The sequence below is a fragment of the Talpa europaea genome (assembly GCF_964194135.1).
Source record: "Talpa europaea genome assembly, chromosome: 7".
Lineage (NCBI taxonomy): Eukaryota > Metazoa > Chordata > Mammalia > Eulipotyphla > Talpidae > Talpa > Talpa europaea.
The window spans coordinates 31,984,517-32,010,012 of record NC_140074.1 but is presented as its reverse complement, the minus strand read 5'-3'; the positions used below and the strand labels follow the sequence as shown (position 1 = coordinate 32,010,012).

Genomic DNA, 25,496 nt, shown 5'->3' with positions numbered 1-25,496 from the left:
CATTCACAAGCAGCAACTTTTGTTAAATTTAATTATTTTCCCCCTGTGTTGTGAAATAGAGGACATCTTCAAAGTAATGGTGGATTCTATTAGGTTGCTTCCTTTCCTGTGCTTTTTGAGGCAAAGGTGTAGGCTAGCAGATGGCAGCTTCCTAATGAAACTGTGTTTTACAGAATATGTAAAACAGATATAGATTTACTGGAAAATGATAAATACGTTTATGTGGCCCTATCTTACCCACTGCATGGCACGAGTGACTATTATTCATTTTATATAGGTAAAACTTAACATGCGGAACTGTTGGATAAACTGGATAGAAATACATTCAGAAAAGATAACTTCAGGTTTAATTTATGTGTATATTTAGAAAATCACATAATACATTAAAAGTATTAGCTCTCTGGTAGCCTGGAAAGTATTTGAATGAATTCTTCACATAAAAGAAATTTCCTGCTATTAGAAGGCTTTTCCTGTTTTGAGTAATTTCTATTTATGAGGGGTGATTTAGAAAGGAATGGAACTGAATGACTTCTTCCTATTACGCATGCTGCATATTACAGGAAACCTAATAAAAAGAAGAAACAGTGTATGTACTTGGTTGACTGTTTTTGCAGAATGTAATGTTTTCACCTGCTTTAAATGCTTGAAATAGTCATAGCCTCAAGGTTGTAACAAGTGTGTTATTTTATGGTTTGCATCTTTAATCACTGACAGAATAAGTCAGCTATCACAGCTGTTCAGAGTCAACTAGAAAAATTACTTGGTGTTTGTTTACTATAGGTTTCAGATCTCATTCTTGGTATTGACCATGATAGCTTCTCCCCAAGGCTAAAATGTCCTGAATAAATTAACACAGATGGTTAGGGTGTGTTTCCACAATTCTGTGTGAACATGGGGTAGGAGTGGGTGAGAGTAGGTGTGAGAGATTGATTGTCGTCATACTCTGATATCTTGACTGACAGAGCCTGGAACAGTGGATTGTTAGAAGCAGGGCACTGTGGTGGAGAAGGCAGGGATCTGAGGGAATCTACTTTTAGTTAGTCATAGAACATTAAGAAAGACATTAATTGTTTTGTTTCTTCTATTTGAATTAGAAATACCTCTTTCTAATGAATGAGGTGTGTAAATGAATTAGTTATGTAAGTTATATGCTGTGTGATTCATATCATTCAGTTTAGTTAAGGTTGATGTCTGTTTTGGATCTAGTATATTACTAGGGTACAAAATGTTCAGTGTAGTCTGTTTAAGCTTGTCTTAATTACATGTATTTGAGATATTTTAAAATATTCACTCCCTTGCTTTTGGTGAGTTGGTCCTTTTGTGAGAGTATAGTATTAATTTTCTGTTGCTGCTGTAACAAAGTAGTTTTTAAATAGACTACCCATTTACTGTCTCATAATTCTGTAGGTTATAGGGCTGACATTGGACTTATCACCAAGCAAAAATCAAGGTGTTTGCAATGTTGTAATGTTTTCTTTTGTTTTATTTTACTGGAGACTATTGAAGAATCCCTTTCCTTCTTCATTCCTTTGGCTGATCTCACAACAGTTCAGAACTCCTTGTAGTCATAGGACTGAGCTCCTTTCTGCTTGTCAGCCTCCTCTGTGCCTGGAGGCCTCTCTCAGATCTTTACATATGCCTCCTTATATTTTAGAACAAGCAATCGGAAAAATACCTTTTGTTATATAACAGCACATTTACAGATTGTAGGGATTAGTATATTGATATCTTATTGGGGGGCACTGGGGTATGGGGAACTACAGAGAGTTTGACTACTGCAGAGGGTTTCAATTAATAATTAACATGGTGTTATAAATTAAGAATCTACTTAGAATCATGTAACTAATTTTACTCTGCATAAAAGCGGGGAACTTGAACATGTAAGAGGTACAGTTTTGAATATTTCCTAGCATATTTTTATGCTTTCTAAACTTATATCTTGGAATAGTAATGTTTTCTTGATAATTTTTTTTCCCTTGACAATTCTTAATAGGTTATTACATTATAGTGTGCTGTGATGGCATTTTCTTGCACATATTGGTGTCCTTATCATTTATTTGAAACATACTTTTATTGATTTCCAGATTTGTTTGTTATAAATTTGCTGCATTTGGTGTGTATGTGTGTATATATGTACATAATGTGGTTTTTAATTGTAGGAAGATTTTTTGAACTGGATTATTAGTTTTTGTGTTTTGCTGGGGACAAATGTAAAATATAGGAGATTAATTATGAATTGCATTTAAAAGACTTAGGTTTGGGAATGCCCAAATTTGTTTGTCTTCTTTGCTGCCTTCAGTTTATTCTAAGTGATAACTATTAAAAAATTTATTACTCACAAGTGATTATGAATTGTGCTATTCGGGATGATAATTTAAAAAAATAATGGTGTGCTTTTTCATAGTTGAAACAGAGAGAATGGCATCTGCTATGCCTGCCACATGAGTTGATTTGCGTATGTAACAGCACCTGATAAAATGTCTGTTGTACAGTATTACCTAATGTGGCACAGTGTTTGGGGCTTTACTGATTATATTTCATGTATGCAAACCACAATTTTGAGTCAGACAAGAGCTGTTACAAAAGACTTTTTTTCTCCTAGTGTAATGCCTTTCATTTTAAGACTAACCAAAAATGCTAATATATAATCCTTTTAATATACAAACTGTAGTCACAAACAGCATCCACGCAGTAGGTTTGGGATGGGATGTGGCTGGAAGCATGACAGGGGGAAGAAAGGTTTTCAGGGTTCCTACTGCTTTTCTTGCCTGTAGTCACTCTGGACTCTGGGAGCATGAGGTCTTTAGCAGAGGGCAGATCAAAGCAGCCACAGGCAGAGGAACCGTCATGCTCACACTGAGACCACACATAGCAGACCTGTCCAACATTTCATCTCACAGTGGCAGCCTCTAGAGCAAGCCACATCCAGTTAAGAGCTAACAGGAAGGTGATTGTGACCAATGGGGGATTCAGTCATCAATTCTCAGCATTCTGTTGATCATACCTTTGGGAAGCATTTTCTAGGGGCTGTTAGATTGAAATCATCCTAGGAGGACAGCAGTTGTATCTGAGCTTACCTTCTAACCAAATTTCCTTGCCTGTGACTCCAGAAAGATGGATGGATCTGCTCATATGTTTGGGAAGGGGAAGGAATCATAAAGCCTTTGACTCAGCAGGGTGGAAACCTTGCCAGATATTGATCAAGAAAGCTTTCCATGCAGGCTGGGGTTGGAGAGGTCTGTGGGAAGAACTTTGGGTCATTTGTATTCATGGAAGCATGGTGGCATGATGACCTGCAGGTGGAATCTATAGTTTGTGTGTGCAAGAGAGGAAGGACACAGATCAGAAACTATTCAAACTGAAGTACCTACTTCTTTTTTTTTTTTAAGATTTGTTATTTATTTATTTATTTATTAATATTATTTTTATATTCCCCATACAATTGCAACCCCCTTATTTTGACCCCAATCCTTCCCCTCCCTGCCCCCCACCCCCCATAGAGTGTCTCTGGTTCATATTTTTTCTGTTGATTTTGATTTTCACTTTCTTATAGTTATTCATTTTCCTGGTCCCTTATTTAAGTTTTCTAGATTCCTGCTATGAGTGAGACCATCCCGTACTTTTCTTTTTCTTTCTGGCTTATTTCGCTGAGCATGATCCCTTCCAGCACCATCCATGTTGCTGCAAATTGCATGTTTTTATCTTTTTTGAATGCTGAGTAATATTCCATGGTGTATATGTACCACATCTTCTTGATCCAGTCATCTGTTTTTGGGTTATTTATTTATTTATACAGGCACTGGGTACAGTCAGAAGCATGGGAGGGTGAGAGAATTCCCCAGAATCAGAGTGGAGAACAGAGCAGGCAGACTGAGGAAGTACACTGCTGAGGGGAGAAGCGGGCGGCAGGAGAGGTCTGTGCGCCATGTGGGACCCTCACCCACGGCTGGGATCGAACTGGTGCTGCAGAGGCTGCGGGCAGCTTCATAACCCACAGCTCAACTGCTGCGCCACAGGGGAGGCCCTGAAGTACCTACTTCTTAAGAGACTTGGGTAGTAGAGGTGAGGTGATCCTTCCAGGTGAGGACTGGGAGAGATTTGAGGCCTGTTCTTTCTTTTGGGCTAAGTTTGTTTGGCTGAGATATAGTTGATCACCCCAAAGTCCTCCTCCAAGTGGCCCTACAAGGCTCTTGGAGAGCCCTAGCTGCTGCACCTCCCAGATGTCATGGCTGGGCCAAGGTAGAACTGGATTTTTGCCATTAAGTATTGTCCCTGGAGGACTTGGGTGAGGAGGCATCCAGCTGAGGCGGTGCTGTAATCCAAGGCAGGTTCCTGGTTCCCTATGGCTTCCAACTTGTCCATGTTGTCCCAGTTGATATGGAAGCAGATCACCTCAGGGATTTGAGGCAAAGATGTTCCACTGAAGCCGAGAGAACTCAGGCTTTGGGGGCAGGTTCTCTTGTGCATTTTGGGCTCAGACTTGGGGTACTCATTGATGTGGTAGCCCATGCGGATGATCTCTTGTCTTATGTTAAGTGCATGTGGTGAGGACCACCACCAGCTGTATAGCATCTTTCTCAGGATTCAGGGATGGGTTGGAGGCATTGACCTGAAAGATGAACATGTATCTTCCTAGTGGGACAAGGCTGATCAGTAGTAAGAGTCTAGGATTTAATCAAATTCCTCACTGTCAGTTGAGCCTAGTGGATGATCTTCTATTTCAGGGTGTCTGCCAGGGCCTCACTGCCCTTGAAATTGATCTCAAACCAGAAGGGGATATGGGAGGGGCTCGGAATCTCCAGCACTGACACCTTAGTTCTCTCCTTGCTGCCTTGGCTGAGAGTGGAGCTGGAGCAGAGCCCTCATCTGGGTCCTGTTGAGTCAGTGGGCTAACTTTACTCAAAACCATTCTTGTCTCCTCTCTCCACAGATTCCAAAAAGAAAATTATAGGATTTGAAAAGATAGTCTTTAGGCTTACTGATATATTGGCAATATAATGACTTTGGTCAATAAGAACCTATTCTGTGTCCCATCAAGTAACTAATGTGAATGGGGTAAAGTTTCATTTTTTTTTTTTTTCAATTAATGCCTCTTTGCTATTTGCCAAGACACCTAGTATCTATGTATAATACCGTCCCATGTATGATAACCTGTTTGATTAGAGCACAAAAGAGAGAGTAGAGTTGGGCCTGCCAAAGATTCAAGGACTGCTTCTTTTGTTATTGACTATTTGACTTCTGTTGGTATCCCAGAAGTGGAATGACAGGAGATTTCTGTGGGTTTCATTTGAATGTATTACTGACCTGCTAATATATGGTGTTTGTTCAAGAAACCTTCCCTGCATTTAAGAGATGGCTATCATGGATTAGAATTCGTACTCTAGTATTTGTGTTAAGCCCAATTTGTCTTCCACTTTAAGTCACTGGAGAATGTGTGTGTGTGTGTGTGTGTATCCAAAAGGGCAGGTTTATTATAAAAAGGGGGAAAAGTATAAAGGATCCTCGCATAGACATAAATGGGCAGAAAGATCTGCCCTTGAAAGGGACAGGTTCGCTAAAAAGAAAGGCCTACATAGTCACAGGTGGGCAGAAGGGCTGCAGCCTGCTATTCTTGCCTATACTATTATTTTGTGACATTCCACTGACTGTGGGTTTATTTCCTGGATTGTAGTTTATTTTTTTTTAGCATGTATGCAGATGGCCTCTTTTTATAGTGTCTATCCAAACTGCCTCATCCTTCATATAAATGTTTTTTTATGTATAGATTTTGGAAAATATCTGTGGAAAACAGGTGTAGTTAGAAGTCAGTGATGTTCATCTCATAGCCTTAATAGCAGTTTATTAGACTCTGTTTCTGAAAATCTCTTCTAATACCCCAGGTTCATCCTGTTCCTCTCATTTCTCATTCCTTTTCTTTCCTTCTTTTCTCCAGTAAGAATCATTCATTTCTCTTTTGCCTTGAACTGAAAAATATGGTATAGCTCTTCCTCTACTTATGATAGTGTTGCATTTGATAAACCCATTATAGGTTGAAAATGTTGTAAGTCAAAAATGCTCTTAATGTACATAACGTGCTGAATGTCATAGTTTAGTCTTGCTTATTTAAACATGCTAAGAACACCTATTTTAGCTTATAGTTGAGCAAAATGATTTTAACACAAAACCTCTTTTACAGTAAAGTGTTGAATCATGTAATTTATTGAACACTGACTATACTGAAAGTGAAAAACCATCTGTAGAGTATCAGTTATTTACCCTTGTGATCGTGCAGTCGACTGGGATCTGTGGCTTGCATCACAAAAGCACATCATACTGCATATTGCTAGTTGGAAGAGCTAAAAATTCAAAGTGTGGTTTCTACTGTGTGCCTGTGCTTTCACACGATTGTAAAGCTCTATAATTGTCCACCAAACCATTGTAAGTTGAGGATTGTCAGTGTGGCCAAATCCTGTGTGATGCTCCTGCACAAAAGGACTGCTTTACGAAGACCGACCTATCTGAGGGCAATTAGTTGTTAATCCAAGATAAGATTTTCACTAAAAATAAATTAAGAGGAATGTTCTTCTTAGCCACATGCCCATTTGCCTTCTGACATAGGCAGTGTTTGCTTTGTTGCATGCTCAGCAAGTTCCTCTTCTGCAACAGGAATTATACTACATAAATATACAAGGAGGGAAAGCACATTTTCTTTGTCTTCTGGGAGCTTTCATAAAGAGCAGGAGGGCTTTTAATCCATTTGCAAAGCTGCAGTATGAGTGGAAGTTACCATTAAGTTATTTATTTTAGGCATCTTTATAGCTTTGAACGAGAGTAGTCTAGAATGAAATGTTATGTATTTTTTTTTTCTGGTAAATATTTAAAAATATGTAATAGTTTAGTAATTGAAATAAGATATTAGTACATATTTGAGATGACTCTTTTCCAGTTCTGGAACATTCTTTCTTTCTGTGGTAGAATGGAATCCATGATTACTTCTGTGCAGCAGCTGTGGTGGCCCTCACAGGCCTACTTCCTGGCTAGGTTGGATCAAAGTGCTGGCCTGCAGGTTGTATTTCATTTTTCTGTTTGGTGGGATGAAGTGCAGTTGTTTTGATGTTAGGTTTGATGGATTTGTTTGCCACCGCATTCATTAGCTTCACATCAAAAAACTGACAGGCTGTTAAATGAAACTTTGGCTTAGATTTTCAGCTTGACTGTTTGGAGACATTTGTGGAGATATTTTGTTTCTGTGTTGTAGCAGCCTCAAGCACTGTGATTGTCTCTAAGGGAGGAAAAGTTATTTACTGTACTGATTTTCTAGAGTAAAAAGAATCATTGTCTTGGGGACAGTCATATCTAACCCGCACCATCAAAAGTAGTATACTTATGACAGTGTGTGCAGTGTGAGAGGCTTATCTACAGCATGATAAATAATTTTATCTTCTTGGAAGGGAAGGTAATAGCTAGTGACTACAAAATGGTATCTCTTATTTTGCATTAATTTTATTTTAAGCAGTAATCTATTAACACGATATGCCAGAAAGTTGAAAAATTGTACTGCAGAGCTGGGAATGTTCTCTTATGAACTCCAGGAGTGATACTTCACTATGTAATTTTAAAGCATTCTGACATTTGAATCCTCAAACGTTTGAACAAGTTTAAGAAGAGATGATAGAATTTTGAAATTGATTTCCCTTTAATCTGGAAGGGATTTCAACTATTAAATTGTCTTGCATATAAGAGCCGTGATATGAGTTCATTCTTTTTTATATTTCAGCCCTTCTCTAATATTAAATTTAGTATGTCTTAAATCAGGTAGCATCTTTCCCCCCCAAAATCTTTAATCTTGGACAGATTTTATTAAAACAATCAGAAATCATTTTAACTGCACGTCTCTAGGTTATATTTTAATATGCTTTATATCACAAAATACTAGTATAGTGACAGTTCCATATTATTATGGCATGTGAAGGAAAGAAAATATAAACTGTTGTGCACGTTGCTCATTTAATAGTTCTTGGCGGTCTATTTTTAAGTGTCTGATATGGCATATATAATATAAGGTTTATGAGCATAGGGATTTTATATTCTGCATTTTTTTTCCTTTTTACCTCTACTTTGTTTCTGCTTACTAGGCCATGGTGGTACAGTTTAATGGTGCTAATGAGTGGCTCTGCTGTCTTTCTTTCATAGAGCTTGAAGTGAAACAGAGAAAATAGAATGTGGGGAATAAAGTGATATGAAGGCATGTCCTTAGGAGCTTGTATTCTGACTGGGGATCTAGTATTTGTATATCTGGAAAAGGTTATAAAAAGGGAAGTTATTCACATTATGATCCCATTTTATTCTGATGAAGTATTGAGTTATGGAATTCAGGAAATCTGAAACTTCAAGTGTTGTAGTAGAAGGCCCGTTGATTACTATATATGTGACTGTGAAGAGATACCTGGGGCCTGATACCTCATAGCTAAGGAGCCTAATCTATTTACTGTTAAATTTTCTGGATTATAGAATTTGAATGGAAGTAGATACATGGTTTAGAACATTGATGTTTAGTTACTAACCTGAAATCAATGTATTTTCTATTTTTGAGGTTTTAATTTGCACCTTAAGAATAATTGACTCTTTTTTCCCCTCCTTTAAAGATTTATTAATTTATCTATACAAGCACTGGGCACAGTCAGAAGCGCGGGAGGGTGAGAGAACTCACCAGAGCCAGAGTGGGGAGCAGAACAGGCAGAAGGACGAGGGTAAACTGCTGAGGGGAGCAGCAGGCAGCAGGAGACTCTGCGTGCCATGTGGGACCCTCACCTGGTGGCCAGGGATTGAACTGGCGCTGCAGAGGCTGCGGGCAGTCTCACAGCCCAGCGCTCAACCACTGTGCCACTGGGGAGGCCCAAGAATAATTGACTTTTTGAGTAACATGTTATATTGAGAAGGTTAATTTGTCTTTAAGCCAGTCTACTTTCATATGATTTGATGGCAATAATAGCTGACTTTGACTGTCTACTACTGTCAGGCTTCATCCAGGGCACTTTATACAAGTTACTTCATGCCATCTTTCTCATGGAGCATGTTCAGAGATAAGCTCATGTCTTCTGTCTTCTACTAACCCCATTTTCCAAACCAGAGGAGTTGGAATATTGTATAAAATGAGGATGATGAGACTGGACTTGGAGGCATGAGGTTGACCCTCAGTATCTTGTATCCTTCTGGACTCATCTGCTTGGCCATGCTGTATTAAATGGAGTTCAGCCAAGTATGTGATTTGGGGACCCTATACCCCAAAAGATATGGTAATTTGTTTTTACTTGAATTCATTGAAAACATTCACTAAGAGCTCTGCCACATAGGACAGAATAATTATAAATGTAATTTATATATAAATATAATGTATGAATTTACCACATTTAAAAATTTTCTTCTGAGAACTTAAAGCTTTTCAGTTTGTACCTGAAATCCATTTCACAATTGAACTCATCACATCAACTCAGGTGATGAAACCTACGATTTTGTAGCAGAAAATGATTTCCTTTTTTCATTTCCAATCTGAAGGTTTGTAGATATTGCAAGAAAAAGAAAATGTGGGCCTTTTGAATAGAGTCAGTTCTCCTACCAAGAGTAACTGATTGTCTTAGGAAAAAATCCCTCTGCCTTGCAAAATTTAAAGTGTTAAAATAGTGGTCCTTTCCTAATTGTTTCAAAAGCCTTGGTTAGAAATGTCCACACAAGAATTGAAAGGCAGCATGAGGAATTTTAAAGAGCACAATCTAGGGTTGAGGGGCTGCATTAGCATATAGGCACTGTTGCTTGTTAGCAGTTTGATTCACTTGCTAACTTAATGATCTGCTTGCTGATTGTTCTTAAGACCTCTCTCAAAAGATCACATTGTCTTTTTTATAAAATGTAACTTAAAGAAGTAGCTAGTTAAAGCAGGACTTGGGGAAATTCCTCAAGGGGTCCATACTGTTGACCCAGCCACATGGTGATTTTGCTTTCTAGTGGAGGAACTGAGTGTGAATTAGGATTTCTTAAATCAGATATCCCAGCCAAGGTCATTGTTTCCTTTCCTTCAAGATACCTGTTCTCTGCTGGCGTGACAATTCCCAGTTTTAAGTATTGATGTGAGTTCTTGCTAATTTGATCATTCAGTGTACCCTCTTTGAAAAAAAAAAAAATAATGGGATTTCATTGAGGGCAGTGACTGTAGTTAACCTTTAATCTGTAGACCCACAGTCTATCCTCCCTGTGCTCTGAGCAGATGATAGAAGGTAAGCATACTTATTTCTGAAACTGCTGATCAGAACCTATTGTGGAGATTCCTCACAGAGTTTTATAGCCATGGGAGTCGTTGTGCCACTGCTAGGACCCATTCTCAGCAGAAAACTGAGAGTAAATAAAGTAATTGCTGAATAAGATTTTGATAAGCAATATCAAATAGAATAAAGGGTAAAGAAACCTGTGATTAATCTCTACTACAGTTTTAACAATTCTATACCTTTGCAATTAGAAGAATTAGAATGTTAGCCAATTCAAAGGGGAAAAGGTGTCCCCAGCTAGGCAGGCACTAAAAAAGTCTAGTATAATATAGAATCCTAGTGCTTAGTTCTTTCCCTATTTTAGCCATGCCTATTGTTTTTAACTTGCTGTGCTTTTATCTCTTGCAAACTGTGGTCTGTAATATTTTTTACCTCTTTCTAAAATGAACAAGGTAAAACAAAGAGTCTCTGGAGACTCTAACAGATGATTTCCAACAGGACAGCTCAGAGCACAGATTAATTCTTGGTAGCTCTATATACAAAACTCAGCACTTAGAATAAATTCTGACATCGTTTTTGTCTTTCATTTGTATTGATAAGTTTGTATTTTTCAATGTTTTTTCTTTAAGTTAGGAGAGTATTGCATGCCTTTTTGCTTATAATGCCAAGTACAGTATTCATAATGGTTTTATTTTTCTTACTGTTGTTTGATATTTTGGGTTATATTTGAGTATGACCAGTGAAAAAATGGTTAAGTGAGTGAAGTTTCAACTTTTATAATGTTATAATGTCTTTAAAAAAATGAAGAAATGAAATCATAATATTGAGGAACTTTCTATTTTATAATCATAAATACCAGCATTCTGGGTGACAGGGAATGAAGGTCTTATAACAATATTTCATTTATTTCACTATTGTTATTATTTTATAATCTTTAGGACAAAGCTAGAGGAACATGCCTTATGTTCCATGTATAATAGTAAAGTTTTATGAAATTTACTATGTCTTGCATCTCCCTCCATATGCTTATTGAGAGATACAGCTCAAGTAATTATTGCAGTTCCATGATCTGCATAGAATTGCTGTCAGAATCACTCAAGCAACATGACACAGGGTAGTGAAGGCAGTGGGCGCTCTGGAGAGTAATATCTTGAATTAATTAAATTAAATTAAATTATTAATTTAATTGTCTTGAATCTCTGCTTGGCTGTCTAATTCAGCTGAGCTTCATTTTCCCTACGTATAAGGAAAGTATTGTCACGTAGTAATTAAGGGGGGTATAAGTTTAAGGGTTAACTAGACTCTGATTGGGATTTTGCCTTTTCCTTTTATTTTTTAAAACTAGGTATATGATTGTATCAACTGTTTAATCAGTCTGCATATGTAAGATGGAGATTATGCCTTCTTTATAGTTGTGAAAATAAATGAAATTAAATGTTTAAGGACCCTTGTTAGGGTCATGGTAAGAACCAGATAGTTAAATGCTGGGTGTGGATTGTGTTTCATTGCATCTTTCTTCCTGAATTCCAGTTTGGGGATATGACCCTTATTTATTGGTGAGCCTTACTGGACTAAGAGAAAATCCCATTTTCTTTGCCAGTAATGATGAATCAGTTTAGTGGACCAATCCTAGCCAAATAAAAAAGAGGGTAGGATTTATAGAGACATAATGAAAAATGCCAGCCTGAATAACAGAGAAATGGGAGGTTTGCTTCTAGATGAGACAAGAAGGGCTCGATGACCACTGAAGTTTGCAACCTTCATTCATAAGGGGGATAGACCTACACTATGCTTTGGGCATCAGGTTAGAGAGATGAAAAGCAAAACCTGGAGAAAGCAGGCCTATGTTTTATTTCATACTTTTGTTTAAAACACGTGTTTATTGTTCCATTTCCAGAATCCTTCCTTCCTTAATGAAAGTGTTTTAATATTTATTTTGAGTGCAGTTAAACACTCAATCCAATCACATGGACTTCTTTTGGAGACCTATCATGAATGTTAAGAGATTCCTCCTGAGTTTGACTGTTGGAGTAGGTATATGACCTATTCTGTTGGGGTAGGTATATGACATGACTCTTGAGCTTTTCCTACCTGTAAGGATGACTTTACTGGGTTCCTCACCAGGCTGTAGTGACTGTGGAGCAGCCACCTAGTACTGTGTCTCCCTCACTGAATAAATTTTTAAAAAGTGAACTCATCATGGATCATTTCTACGTCAGAAAACTCCCTGAATAATAATTTGGGGAAGATTGGTAGAGTTCAGGTCATAGGTACTGAGAGGCAGTGGCTGTGGGGATAGTATTTGCAGGATACGTGCTAACAGCAGGCTGGCAGATGGATTGCTTTATATATTTCTACTGATTTCTCACATCCGTCCACTTTTACTTTCTGCCAAAATGAGGGCCGTATGAAAAGAAGTACATCAACTAATAGTGTTTGGGTTGTGTGGGCTAGTATCCTAAGACAAGGAACTTGAAGGGGCTGTTATTTATGTCTTCAGTAACATACTGTTGTTCCTGGGCCCTACACTGAATTTGAGGGACTGTGTCTTATAACTCTTTGGAATGAGACCTATCATGAATGTTAAGAGATTCCTCCTGAGTTTGACTATAGTCCACACATGGTGTTCATATACTCTAGGTTTTGTGGGTTTTTTTTTTTTTTCAATTGAATTAAGATAAGAAGGTAGTGATTTCTAGCAGCTTTCTAAATTTTCATAAAAGATATTTTTATAATAGTAGTAATGATTTTCAGTGATTCTTGGAAAATATTTCCCAGTTCTCAGGAAGGATATTCTTTGTCCTTTGTCCTTTAAAGTATTAAATTTTAAAAATCAAATTATTTTGATGATTATAGGATTAGCATAGAAACCTGTTTTTCTGCAGGTAAATATACTTCAAAAATTATTAAAACTTCACTAGTGTTCAAAGTAATAGTTAAGGTTTTCTATTTTTTCTTATCATAATAGTGAAGATGAACATTGCCACGTACCAGGAGAATGTAGTTTGTAAAATGGGCACTGCACTTCTATCAGTGGTGGTGTCATTGGTATAAGCATCCTGAAAAGCAGGTTGATGCCCTTTGTTCTACTTCCTTGAGTTCCAGGAGAGATCAGATATGCAGGGAAAAGTTCATTTTCCAAGATGGTTGTGGTGTAGTACTAGTTTTATCAGCACAAATCAAATTATAATGTCCAATGATATCAGAATCATTTAATTATGGTGTGTCTATGTGCTGGAATTCTTGAAATTTTGAAGAAAATTATTTGAAAGGAAATCACTGTGGCTTTTAATATTAGTACCTAAATACCCATTTTTAAAATTTATAAAATTAAAAGAAAGAAAGAATATATATATATGGTTAAAAAAATTTAGAGCACATGAATATATTTAATGACATCCTTTCCAGTCTTTTCCTTAAAGGTAAAATCAGTAAACAACTTCTTGTACACTTCCAAAATACTAACTTTTTTTTTTAAAGATTTATTTATTTATTTATACAAGCACTGGGTACAGTCAGAAGTGTGGGAGGGTGAGAGAATTCATCAGAGCCAGAGCGGGGAACAGAACAGGCAGACTGACAAAGTACACTGCTGAGGGGAGCAGGGGGCGCAGTAGGAGAGGTCTGCGTGCCATGTGGGACCCTTGCTGGCGGCTGGGGATCGAACTGGCGCTACAGAGTCTGTGGGCAGCTCCGCAGCCCAGCGCTCAACCGCTGTGCCACCAGGGAGGCCCACCAACATGTATTTATGTATGTATTATGTACACATGTGGGAATCTCATTGCCCAATCTGAAATTTAAATAATGTTAAATGCAGGTCTCCCCTGGTGGTGCAGGTGGTTGAGCGCAGCGTTGTGAAGCTGTCCGCAGCTTCTGCAGCATGAGTTCAATCCCGGCCAGCCAGCAAGATACCCACATGGCATGGCAGACCTCTCCTGTCTCACCCGCTGCTCCTCTTAGCAGTGTATTTCAGTCGGTCTGCCTGTTCTTTTCCCCACTGTGTCTCTGGTGAATCTTCTCACCCTCCCACAAATATCTGGCCTGTACTCCGGATCTTATATGCATGATAAATAAATCTTTAAAAAAATTAAAAAAAATGTTAAATGCAATGTTATTCCAATTAAAAAAGAAAAGCATATAGTTTCTAAAAAGAAATTTAAAAATACAAAAAACCCGGGCCTCCCCTGGTTGCACAGCTGTTGAGTGCTGGGCTGCAAGGCTGCCTCTGTAGCCTCTGCAGCCGGCGAGGGTCCCACAAAAAAAAAAAAAATACAAAACCCCCCACAAAATTGTATACATTGTTTTCCAATGCTTTTCCTTTTATTTTTCACTTATGATAAGTACATTTCATTTATTTAAAAAAATCTTCTAGTTTATTCTAATACACCTGGTTTGCAGTGGCTTTTTTCTTTTCTTTTCTTTTCTGAGGAACATCATTGAACCACAATAGTGCACAAGAATTCATTGCATAGATCTTGTTAACAAATCTTTGAACTTTGAAAATGAATGCATTAGTTCAGTCCTCTGTTTTCATTCCTTGCATGCAGACAGATGGCCAGGTGAACCTGGTGCACTTACATGTTTCTAACCCTGTCTTTATTTATTTATTTATTTATTTTAAGATTTATTTATTTATTTATACAAGAACTGGGGTACAGGCCAGAGGGAGGGTGAGAAGATTCACCAGAGACAGCGGGGAACAGAGCAGGTAGACTGACGAAATACACTGCTGAGGGGAGCAGCAGGCACAACAGGAGAGGTCTGCCGCGCCATTTGGGACCCTTGCCGGCTGGCTGGGATGGAACCGGCGGCGCTGCAGAGGCTGTGGACAGCCTCACAATGCTGTGCTCAACCACCTGCGCCACCAGGGGAGGCCCTAACCCTGTCTTTATTGAAGGGACCCGCCCACACAACCTATCTCAGCTTATTCCACTGCACTTAAGAAAATGCTAATGTGTTTTCTATTTTACTGAATGACAGCATCTATAATCGTTTCCTTGTTTAGAGGATTGGATAGGTGAAATAAATTTTAATAACTTCCTTTAGAATTACATTTTTTTCTGGCCTCATAAAGGATTATCACATTGAATTTGGAAGACATGACAGGAAAAAGTAACTAAGTGACTTTTGCCAACAGTTCTAAGATTATGGAAGTTTGAAATAGGAATGGCACAAAGGGGAAGGAAAACCCAACCTGGTTTCTTAATAGACAAGGGGGGCTACATAAAATAAGAAAATACCAACTGCAACCATCTTACAGGATATTTTAGATTTAAAACACCTACACAAAGTCAGACAATCAGGAAACTAGGGCACACTGTTGCAAGAGAGAAGATGGTATAAATTACCCCTTAACTTTATGTCATTCTTAAAATCAAACCACCAGAGAACATATACCATCTCTATTTGCAGAGTTAAATACAAACATTTCTATTTGAGGCGTTGCTAGAGTAGAGTTGAAGAACAAATGCACTATTAATCTGCCAATACATAATACACAATGGCAGCTGTCTCAGCAAGGGGTTGAAGGAATAGATGAGGGAAAAGATTATTCAAAGAGTAATATTCCAAAATCTGCTCTGTTCCTGTTTGAAACCTTTTTTTGTTGTATGTTTTCCTCTTTAAGTATTTCCAATTCATGGTTTGATAATGAACGTTTCATGTGTAGTTGTGTAGATTATGTCTCTAAAACCATATCCATTTATTTAGGTCATGGTGATTTCATGCTTTAGTGTTTCACATTTGATTAGAGCAAATGGGTGTTTTTTTCTGAATTTTGGTGCTCTTTACACTCATGATTTTCAAAATATGCTGAATCCTCAAACCTAATATTGTTCAATTTGAAAAGGTATGACCAAGACCTTAATGGACAAACTGATACTCAAATATTTGGGTTTACATGATAGTGGTTTATCTTGAAAGATGTTGTGTTTGCTGGTGCTATTGAGATGGAAAGTGTATGTGTCGAAGCTAAATCAATTTGTAATTTGTTTAGCCACACAGTGCTGGGCTATGAAAGTGAAGAAAAGGAATTGCAAGTTCAGATTCACATTTGTAGACGTATCCACTCTGAGTTGTGCAGTGGAGAATCTAAAGTATTCTTTAGATTGAATTACTGAGTAATTGATGGAGTTACTTACCAAGATAATTGGGAAGATGCAATTCACTGTGTTTTCAGAGAAGCATTTTGAACTTGGGAAGTTTACAAACCTAGAATTTCACTGGGCACTCATAGAGTTAAGTTTTGTTAGATAGACATAATATAGTTTGTGTTGATTTTCGTTTAAGAGAGCTCCCTTTCCTCCTTGTTTTTTTTCCTTCTGGGACTGATTGACATGTTAGAAGATTGGATCAGATGTATTTTCTTAGTCTTTATAATTATTAAGCTTTGAAGTAAATGTTGTTTATGGCAACTTCACAGGATAAAGTCAGACATTGTGGAAGGACTTGTCTTCAGTGAAAGTCATGTGTGCAGTTTTGGCTGCCTGTTTTCTCAGTCACTTCCCAATATCTGAGGACAGAATGGTTCTCAGTGGGTGCACTGGTGGTTCTGGACCTCCTGCTTTTAGTTTTGTCTCTGAAGCGCAAGGACTGAAACCATTACTCACCGTCCAGTAAATTTCTTAGACTCAATGTAGTTAAACATGTATTAATTATCTGCTATGATAATGACCTGTAATAGGCTTTTGGGAGGAAGCCTCTAATCTCATATCCTAATTTACCTAGGTCTGGGACCATGGAGGGTCAATTTGATGAGATCTTGAATTACCCTAAGCTAGACTATTTTGTATAGAAGTATAATTTTAAACCAGTTGGAATATTATCAAATATATAATTTGTATTTTGCTTATAGCCTTATTGTTTTTGAATGTTTTCTCATGCCACTTCAAAGTCCTTGAAAATATGATTTAAAATAACTGAATATTTCTTATGACTGTAACCTAATTTTGCTTTTCTATTGTTAAGGACTTTGGGTATTCACAAATTTTAGAATTTTAGGTTACACTGCTGTGAAGAACTTTATAATAAATTGTCGCCCAACTTTCTTTTTTTAAAAGGATGAGATTTTAGAAGAGTAACTATTGACTCAAACAGTATTTGGGTATGTGTTGCCAGATTCTTTCTGGAATTTGTACTCACATAGGTAACGAGCATTTTGCAAATGTGGAGACTGTTACTGAAATAATTTCTCCTTGTTAAAGGAAATAGGTATAATATCAAAATTTTTATTATTTTGTAAATTATTAGGGAACTTGAACAATTTTAATTGCCGGTATTTTCTTCATATTTTAGTTTTTTAAGTTACTACAAATTAAGGATTTGAACCTTGCCTCTGTTTTATAGGAACATATCTCAAGTTTGTGTGCTTTTCAATTGTGCCAGAATATTTTTCTGTTTTATTTATAGAAGTTAGTGTTTGCTATGGCCCCAAGATTGAGCCTGTATTCCTCTTCCTAGCTGCCCCTGTGCACCCACTTGGACTTAATTTCCTTCAGAAACTGACTATGAACTGGCACAACCTTTTCAATCCCCCACTGTATTCCCATAGCAAATTATGGATGTCCTTTTTGTATTAGGACACATAGTGCTAGTAACTTCAGGGAATCAGGGAATTGAAAGTTACTCTTTGTGGGAGTCACAGAGGTCATAGGTTGAATTATGTCTGCCTGCTTCATTTTGTCAAGGGATAAGGATTGTCTTTCCCACTTTTTTTTTGTCCCTACAGAGGATGTCTTTACTGTCTGTAGACTCTCAACCTACATTTCTAGCCCTGTTAACCATTTTTTTAATGCTTCAAGTTGGTTGTGCTGCGCTTTGTCCCCTAAACAAGTATATTGTGTGAGTTATTATCTGTAGAAAGAGGTTTGAAAAACCCTGTAGAGTTCAGTTAAGTATCCCATCTGTCCCTGGATGCTTTCTTGAGGCTCTGTATATTTCTTAGTCTACTAAGTGTATCCCTGCCTATCTCTCTCCTCCGTATCTGCCTCTGTTATTAAATGAATGCCTTTGTTGTATCATCTTCACCCAGCAGGATATGTCCTTATGATAATCCCAAGGGGTGAAGAGAAGAATTTTCTCTGGCATTTCTGGCTGCAATGACTATGAAATGAATTCCATGCCAAAGACAGTGGTCTTGATTAGATTCAAAAGCTGAGAAAGCACAAGACAAGGAAGCTACAGTCCTGGGAATGTAGAAATAGGACAGAGAGGGAAATTGGGTATTCAACAGAAAGTTAAGACACAAATTTATATTATTCATTTATACACTCAGCTTTATATTTCACAGGATACTGGACTCTTTGGATTGAACAGATTGCAAGGGGCAAAACTTAATTTAAAATCAGTTTTAATCTGTAGATCTGTGGTTTTATAAAGTACATGTGTGGAAATGTGTAGATAATGTATGTGTTTTGGGAAATTTTAACAGGAAGGAGCCTGATGACAGATTGAGTATTTGTAACTATGATAGTCATTAATAAACTTTACAGGCAAATTTTTAGCTATGTGAAAGGAAGATAAAGCTAGCCTATTTTAGGGCCTCCCTGGTGGCGCAGCGGTTGAGCGCTGGGTTGCGAAGCTGCCTGCAGCCTCTGCAGTGCCGGTTCAATCCCTGGCTGCTCCCCGGCCGCCGGAGGAGGGTCCCACATGGCACGCAGACCTCTCCTGCCGCCCGCTGCTCCCCTCAGTAGTGTACTTCGGTCCTTCTGCCTGCTCTGCTCCCCGCTCTGGCTCTTGTGAATTCTCTCACCCTCCCGCGCTTCTGACTGTACCCAGTGCTTGTATAAATAAATAAATCTTAAAAAAAAAATCTATTTAAAAAAAAAAAAGCTAGCCTATTTTATGCCATTTGTATGTTATGACTTAAGTCCACAGCAGAACTAATCACTGGAGTAGTATGGATTACTGAACAAAGATGAACAAGGCTGAACTTCAGGGAAATGTGCTATTTATGGAATTGTTTGCATTTGCAGTTGGAGATTTTAACTTTGCTATAAGAGTCATAAAATGAGGAAAGATTAATGGAATGTATGGTTGTAAGTGTGTCATTCTTAGGGTTACACTCTAACATATGCATGCCCAGTGTTTTTCACAAATATATAATATGTCCAGTGTTTTTCACAAATATATAATATGCGTTTTCCTTCTCTATATAAAAATTGTGGTATTTATGCAGAGAAAGGTGTTATATTGTCTATCTTTATATAGTTATTTGTGTGAAATTGTAGACTCAAGTGAGTTTTAAAATAAAGTTGTTTAATCAATTCCAAAGAGCACCTGCACCCCTATGTTTATAGCAGCACTATTTACAATAGCTAAACTTTGGAAAAACCCAAATGCCCAAAAATAGATGACTGGATGAAGAAGATGTGGTACATATACACCATGGAATATTACTCAGCATTCAAAAAAGATAAACACATGCGATTTGCAGCAACATGGATGGAGCTGGAAGGGATTGTGCTCAGCGAAATAAGCCAGAAAGAAAGAAAAAAAAAAAACACCGGATGGTCTCACTCATAGCAGGAATCTAGAAAACTTAAATAAGGGACCAGGAAAAAGAATAACTATAAGAAAGAAAATATCAAAATCAACAAACAACAATGAACCAGAGACACTCTATGAGGGGGGTGGGAGGTGGGGAAAGGAGGACTTGGGGTCAAAATAAGGGGGTTGTAATTGTATGGGGAATATAAAAATAAAATATAAACTAAAAAAACTCAATAAATAAATAAAAATAAAGTTGTTTAATGAGTTAAAATCAAGTTGCAAAATGGAATTTTTTGCATATAAATAAATAATGCACAGTAATTATTTATGTCTGACATATATGTGTATTTTATTTCATGGATACATTGTCAGACTTATGACATAGATCAAGACTATAGTAGCCTACTCTCCCACTTCATTATTATGAAAATACCATTGCTTGCAGTAGAGAGTTGGTTAAATAGATTTTTAGAATATCTCCATGGTGTAGTTATTAAAAACAATAGGGTAAATCTATCTGTCCTGATGTGACAAAGATCTCCATATTAAGTGAAAATTAAAACATCTTGTTAATGAGTACCTTATATATTATGAAGCTGTTTCAAAAAAACATGCTTAAAGTATGCAAATGGGTAGCAAAAGAAATGGAAAGATACAATGGTTTCTTACTGTGATTTATGGCTAGTGGAATGAATAAAGCAGGGAAACTTACCTTTTAGACAGTGTGCTCTGTGCTGTTGGGAATTTCTTTACAAGATTATTTTCATGTGTTATTTTATGGTATTTGAAAAAATAGCCAATGAAATTATTTTTATTTGCAGTAGTAGCTTTATATAGAGAGCACCAAACTAATAATCTAAATGTGTCTACATGGTAGACATGTTCTGAAATCTGTGTACTTCACATTGACTGGGAATTCATCTTGGAACCTACATTTCATAGCAAAGAATCTCATCAGTGGGATAATTTTCTGCTGCCAACCTTTTTTTTTTTTGCTTTTTTCTTTGTGTGCTTCAGGATATTTAGCTTGCAATGAAAATCTCATTCTGGGTGAGGAATGATATAAATACATGTGTTTACACATGTGCATAGTGTTGTTTTTTTTTTAAATATTTAAATCTTTATCCCAAAGTTATTAATTGCTCTCTAAGGTGACATTTCTCATAGATTCTAAAAAGGAAATAAACAGCATTTATACACATCAGTTATTCAAAAATCTGTTGAAAAAATTAAAACAAATTTGCTTTGAAATTATTTTCAGATATAGTGTTCTATACTTAATATAGTAAAAAAGCCTGGAAAAAATCACACATTTGCTTTTCCTAAGACATATACAATGTATATGCTTATTATTCACCATATAATCAAAACTCACTACTAGAATTTATAAATTGTATCATGGAATATGATGCTTAAATATTAATTACATCACTGCTTTTCCCCCTCAAATTAAAGATGCATGGTTAGTGCGTAGCATTCACCAGTAGAGGGCGGTGTTTCTTCGTAAATTTTTTTTTTGCCAAGTGCTTTGAAAGGTTGTGTGGGTGTGCCACATACATTTGATTTACTCTGACATTTAAAGTCCTAGAAGATACTAGTTATAAATTTGTAATTGATATGTTTTATATGGAAGACAAGATGATAAAGTGGATGTAACTTAATTTTGTCAAAGATATTTGTGCTATTTTTATTCTTTCTAGATTAGTTGTTTCTTAAAAGAAACCCTCATTTAAGTGTAGGAAGTTTGTGTATTCAGCCTAAGGTATCATCAAATTGACGTGCTCACAAAAGAGAGATTATCATTCAGTTCCAAATCTACTATAAGCTATTTATGGGTGTGATCTCTCCATATTGTGCAGTGTATTTGCTATGCAAGGGGTGTGCATGCATGCACACAAATATATATACACAAAGTACAAATACCAAATAGAATTCATTGGGGGAAACCTTAAATATTGATAAGTAGCATTATTTGCTGGATTCCTCAGCTCTCATTCTTCCACAGAGAAGGACTTGAAAGGAGTATAATTGGGAATGGGCTTCAGCAGAAGGACCTGAGGTGGACCATGTCTTGTATGCCTCAAATTTCAAGGAAATGGGGGCAGATCCCATTCATGTGTCTAAGGTACCACAGGAGCATCCTGGGTGAGGAAGTAGTATTGATAGAAATGGGAACTTCCTCACCCAGGAAGCTCCCATTTAATGATAGAGTATTCTCCTAAGCTAAGTCAGACCTGCTGAGCTAGCTCTTCGCTAAGCTTTTGTAAGAGGGAGGTAGGGAATCTAGTTGGGGACATTAATGGAATTTAGTTGTGGAAGAACGAAAAGGTCTCTTTATTTAGACCCCAGGAATGAGCCCTGGCTTTGTCATTTACAGGTAGTATCATTTTAGGCAAGACGTCTAAAAATTGTGATGATAATACCGTATCACAAGTTGGTTGTTGTAGTTTTATTGCTAAATGAGGTAATTAATGAAAATTACTGGAATAATGACTGAACACATGGCATGTAATAAATTTTTGTCTCTCTCCTCTCTAATGAGATGTTGACATTTATTAAGTTTCTAAAGGCAATTTGGTGTCCCTGTCATCTCAAATTATGCTGTGGCGGTGACCATCAGTGCATCCTGCGTTTTGCTTCTAGACCGGCCCCAGGAATTAGTCACAGGCCAAGGCTCCTTGCTCTGTGTTTATACCTGAGGGCCCTGGAGATCTGATACGCTGTCTTAGAGGACAGTTATCATTTTACACTATCAGCCCATGTTACCTGTCTTGCAGAATGAACTGTGAAGGTACCTAGTATGGGGATGCAGTTTGATCTGGGTCAGAGGGTTTTCAGATAGTCCAAAATTTTTATTCTTTGGCTTTTACATAAACTCTGTCAATAACATACTTAAAGGATTTATAGTTCTGGAGTAAATTTTTATCCAGCCAGTCACAAATTCAGAGATAGAAACTGCTTCTGGGAGCAAGGTTCAGATGTCAAGACACCTGTACTAAAATATCTCTTGGTTATTATTTACTGATCCTTTTTTTTTTCTTTAAAAAAATAAAACAAAAAGATGGCTTTTTTTAAAGACTTATTTATTTATTTATTTATTTATTTATACAAGCACTGGGTACAGTCAGAAGCACAGGAGGGTGAGAGAATTCACCAGAGCCAGAGCAGGGAGCAGAGCAGGCAGAAGGACCGAAGTACACTGCTGAGGGGAGCAGCGGGCGGCAGGAGAGGTCTGCACGCCATGTGGGACCCTCCTCCGGTGGCCAGGAGCAGCCGGGGATCGAACCAGCGCTGCAGAGGCTGTGGGCAGCTTCGCAACCCAGCGCTCAACCGCTGCGCCACGGGGGAGGCCCCATTTTTTTTAAAATTTTATTTAATTTTTTTTTAAATTTTTATATTCCCCATACAATACAACTGCACCCCCCTTATAGAAGATGGCATTTTGAAAGTATCAACGCCTACTTGAGAGTATTTGAAAGTGAAAAACATATTTTTTTTCTTTTCTTTTTTTAAATTTTATTTTTATATTCCCCATACAATTGCAACCCCCTTATTTTGACCCCAGTCCTTCCTTTCCCCATCCCTCCCCCCAATAGTGTGTCTCTGGTTCATAGTTGTTTGTCAAATTTGATTTTTTCTTTCTTACAGTTATTCTTTTTCTTGGTCCTTTATTTAGGTTTTCTAGATTCATGCTATGAGTGAGACCTTCCGGAATTTTTCTTTTTCTTTCTGGTTTATTTCGCTGAGCATGAAAAACATAATTTTTTAAGTTGGTGCGTATGTACACACGAAAAAGGGTTTGTTCTTAGTCTAACTCCAGGTGTATGTTAGCAGAAGGGTGTCCTTGAGTCTCCAGCTGTGGCTAAGAGTGGAAGTGGGAGTGAGGGGACAGAGATGCAGCAATCAGCACCTGTAATGGGGCCAAAACGACTCAAGAGCACAGCACTTTTTTTTTTTACTCTTACTGATCAGTAATCAGTAATCAGTAATTTATGACCCTCTGATCTAGCACATCCATTGACATGGATGTGTATAGGGGTTAGAAATTTAATTTTATAAATTAAAGCTGTTGAACAGTGGCCATGAGAAGTCACCAGATGACTTGATGAATCTTTGCCAGTGTCAGGTGTTTCAAAGATTTCTTCTATTAAATGCTGCATTCAAAGTAGTAAGAAAGTGCTTCAGTTTTAAAAATATGAAGTACTTTAAGTGTATGTAATCTTAATTAATAATATATAGAAATATAGTGTATATCAAAGTGAGGTAAAAGACCAGGAAAACTATAGCAGCAAAATCAGAATGGAAAACTACTAAAGAAATAATTTGAAATAAATTCATTTAAAAAAAAATTAAAGCACAAAAACAGGTTTCCATTTTTCTTAATATAGCAGAATTTGTAAGATATTAAAGAAGTAGAGAAATGCTTTACTCATGTTTCAAAACCTTCAGTATTTTAGGGTAACTTCAGTAGAGCAAAGAATGGATGCCAGGTGAGGGAAAATAAATTGAGATTTCTATATTATGTCAAAACAAAATTCTGTATGGCTAAACTGTTTCTTATTTAACAGTACAAGAAAATGTAGGGGTAAGGACACCATTGGTGGATAGCATGAAGGAAAAGATGGTGAGATTTGAACTAAATTAAAAGAAAACTGCAAACTAAATAAAAAGGTACTACCTATATTACCTGAGAGATAGTGGAGTAATATCCTTAATAGTTACACCTACAATATATCTATAAATGTTACTTAATAGCAAGTTACTGAAAAAGAAAACACATTTATTCAAATACTGATAAATTTGGGGCAGAATACAAAATTAGGAGAATATTTAAAGCAAAGGTGAATATTTTAAAGTTGTCTGGCAAGTCTGAGATGCTGGCTTCCATGAGACTCAGTTTTTCTTCATTGACATTAAATATGTAATTACATCTATGTAACTTTATGTCATTAGTAGTCATAGAAAAATTCAAAAGAGTGCTGTTTCTGACCTCCCACACTGATGAAGACAAATGAAAATGCCCAGTGTTGTTAAATTAGTATAACCTGCAGGATGTCCGGGCCACCAGCTTTTGAAATAAATATCTCCTGTAACTCTGCACCCAACACCTGGGGATTCTGTGGAAATAATGAGAAAGTTGCTTCAGGAAGTATTTATTTGCATAGTTGTCATGTTGATTGTCAAATGGAAAATTTGGTAGCAAGGAAATGTCTAACACTAAGGGATGATGAAAAAAATTATGATATATTTAACCTATGATATACTAATCAGTATTAAAATGATATGGATGTGTATTCATTGATATAGACAGATGTCTGTAATCTATTGACCAGGATAAAGACCAGATTATAGACCAGATTTATATATATATACATGTATTATAAATTATAAAATGGTATTTATCAAATGTTAACATCATCATCTTTGGCAGGATTGTAACTTAGTTTTATTTAATATTTTTATAGAGCTGATGATTACATGTATAATAAAAAATTAAAAGTTTATTTTTAAGAACTCTCATTGTATTTTGCAGTGAATATAGATTTCAAAGTATTGAATTTACTTAAAATTAAGTGAGGTCTATTAATAAAGAACTTTTACCGAGGAGGTAAAAATACAAAAGTGGTGGCTTAGAATGATATCCAACACAAAGATTCCATCAGGGCTTGCATAATTTTGTTGGAGTTGAGGCTTTGTGTAATTTACTTGTTTTCCGCTTCACATAGGAGCCTAAATATCAATAATCACTGCATGTATGTAGCTGATATT

General features: G+C 36.9%; 1 protein-coding gene across 1 annotated transcript in view; it reads left to right on the top strand.

Moving 5' to 3' along the window:
• The window catches only part of KDM4C (lysine demethylase 4C), a gene marked incomplete at its 5' end in the record, with an annotated part of 315,802 nt that overhangs the window by 71,221 nt on the left and 219,085 nt on the right, over nt 1-25,496 (top strand). The gene's annotated exons all lie outside the window — the stretch shown is intronic.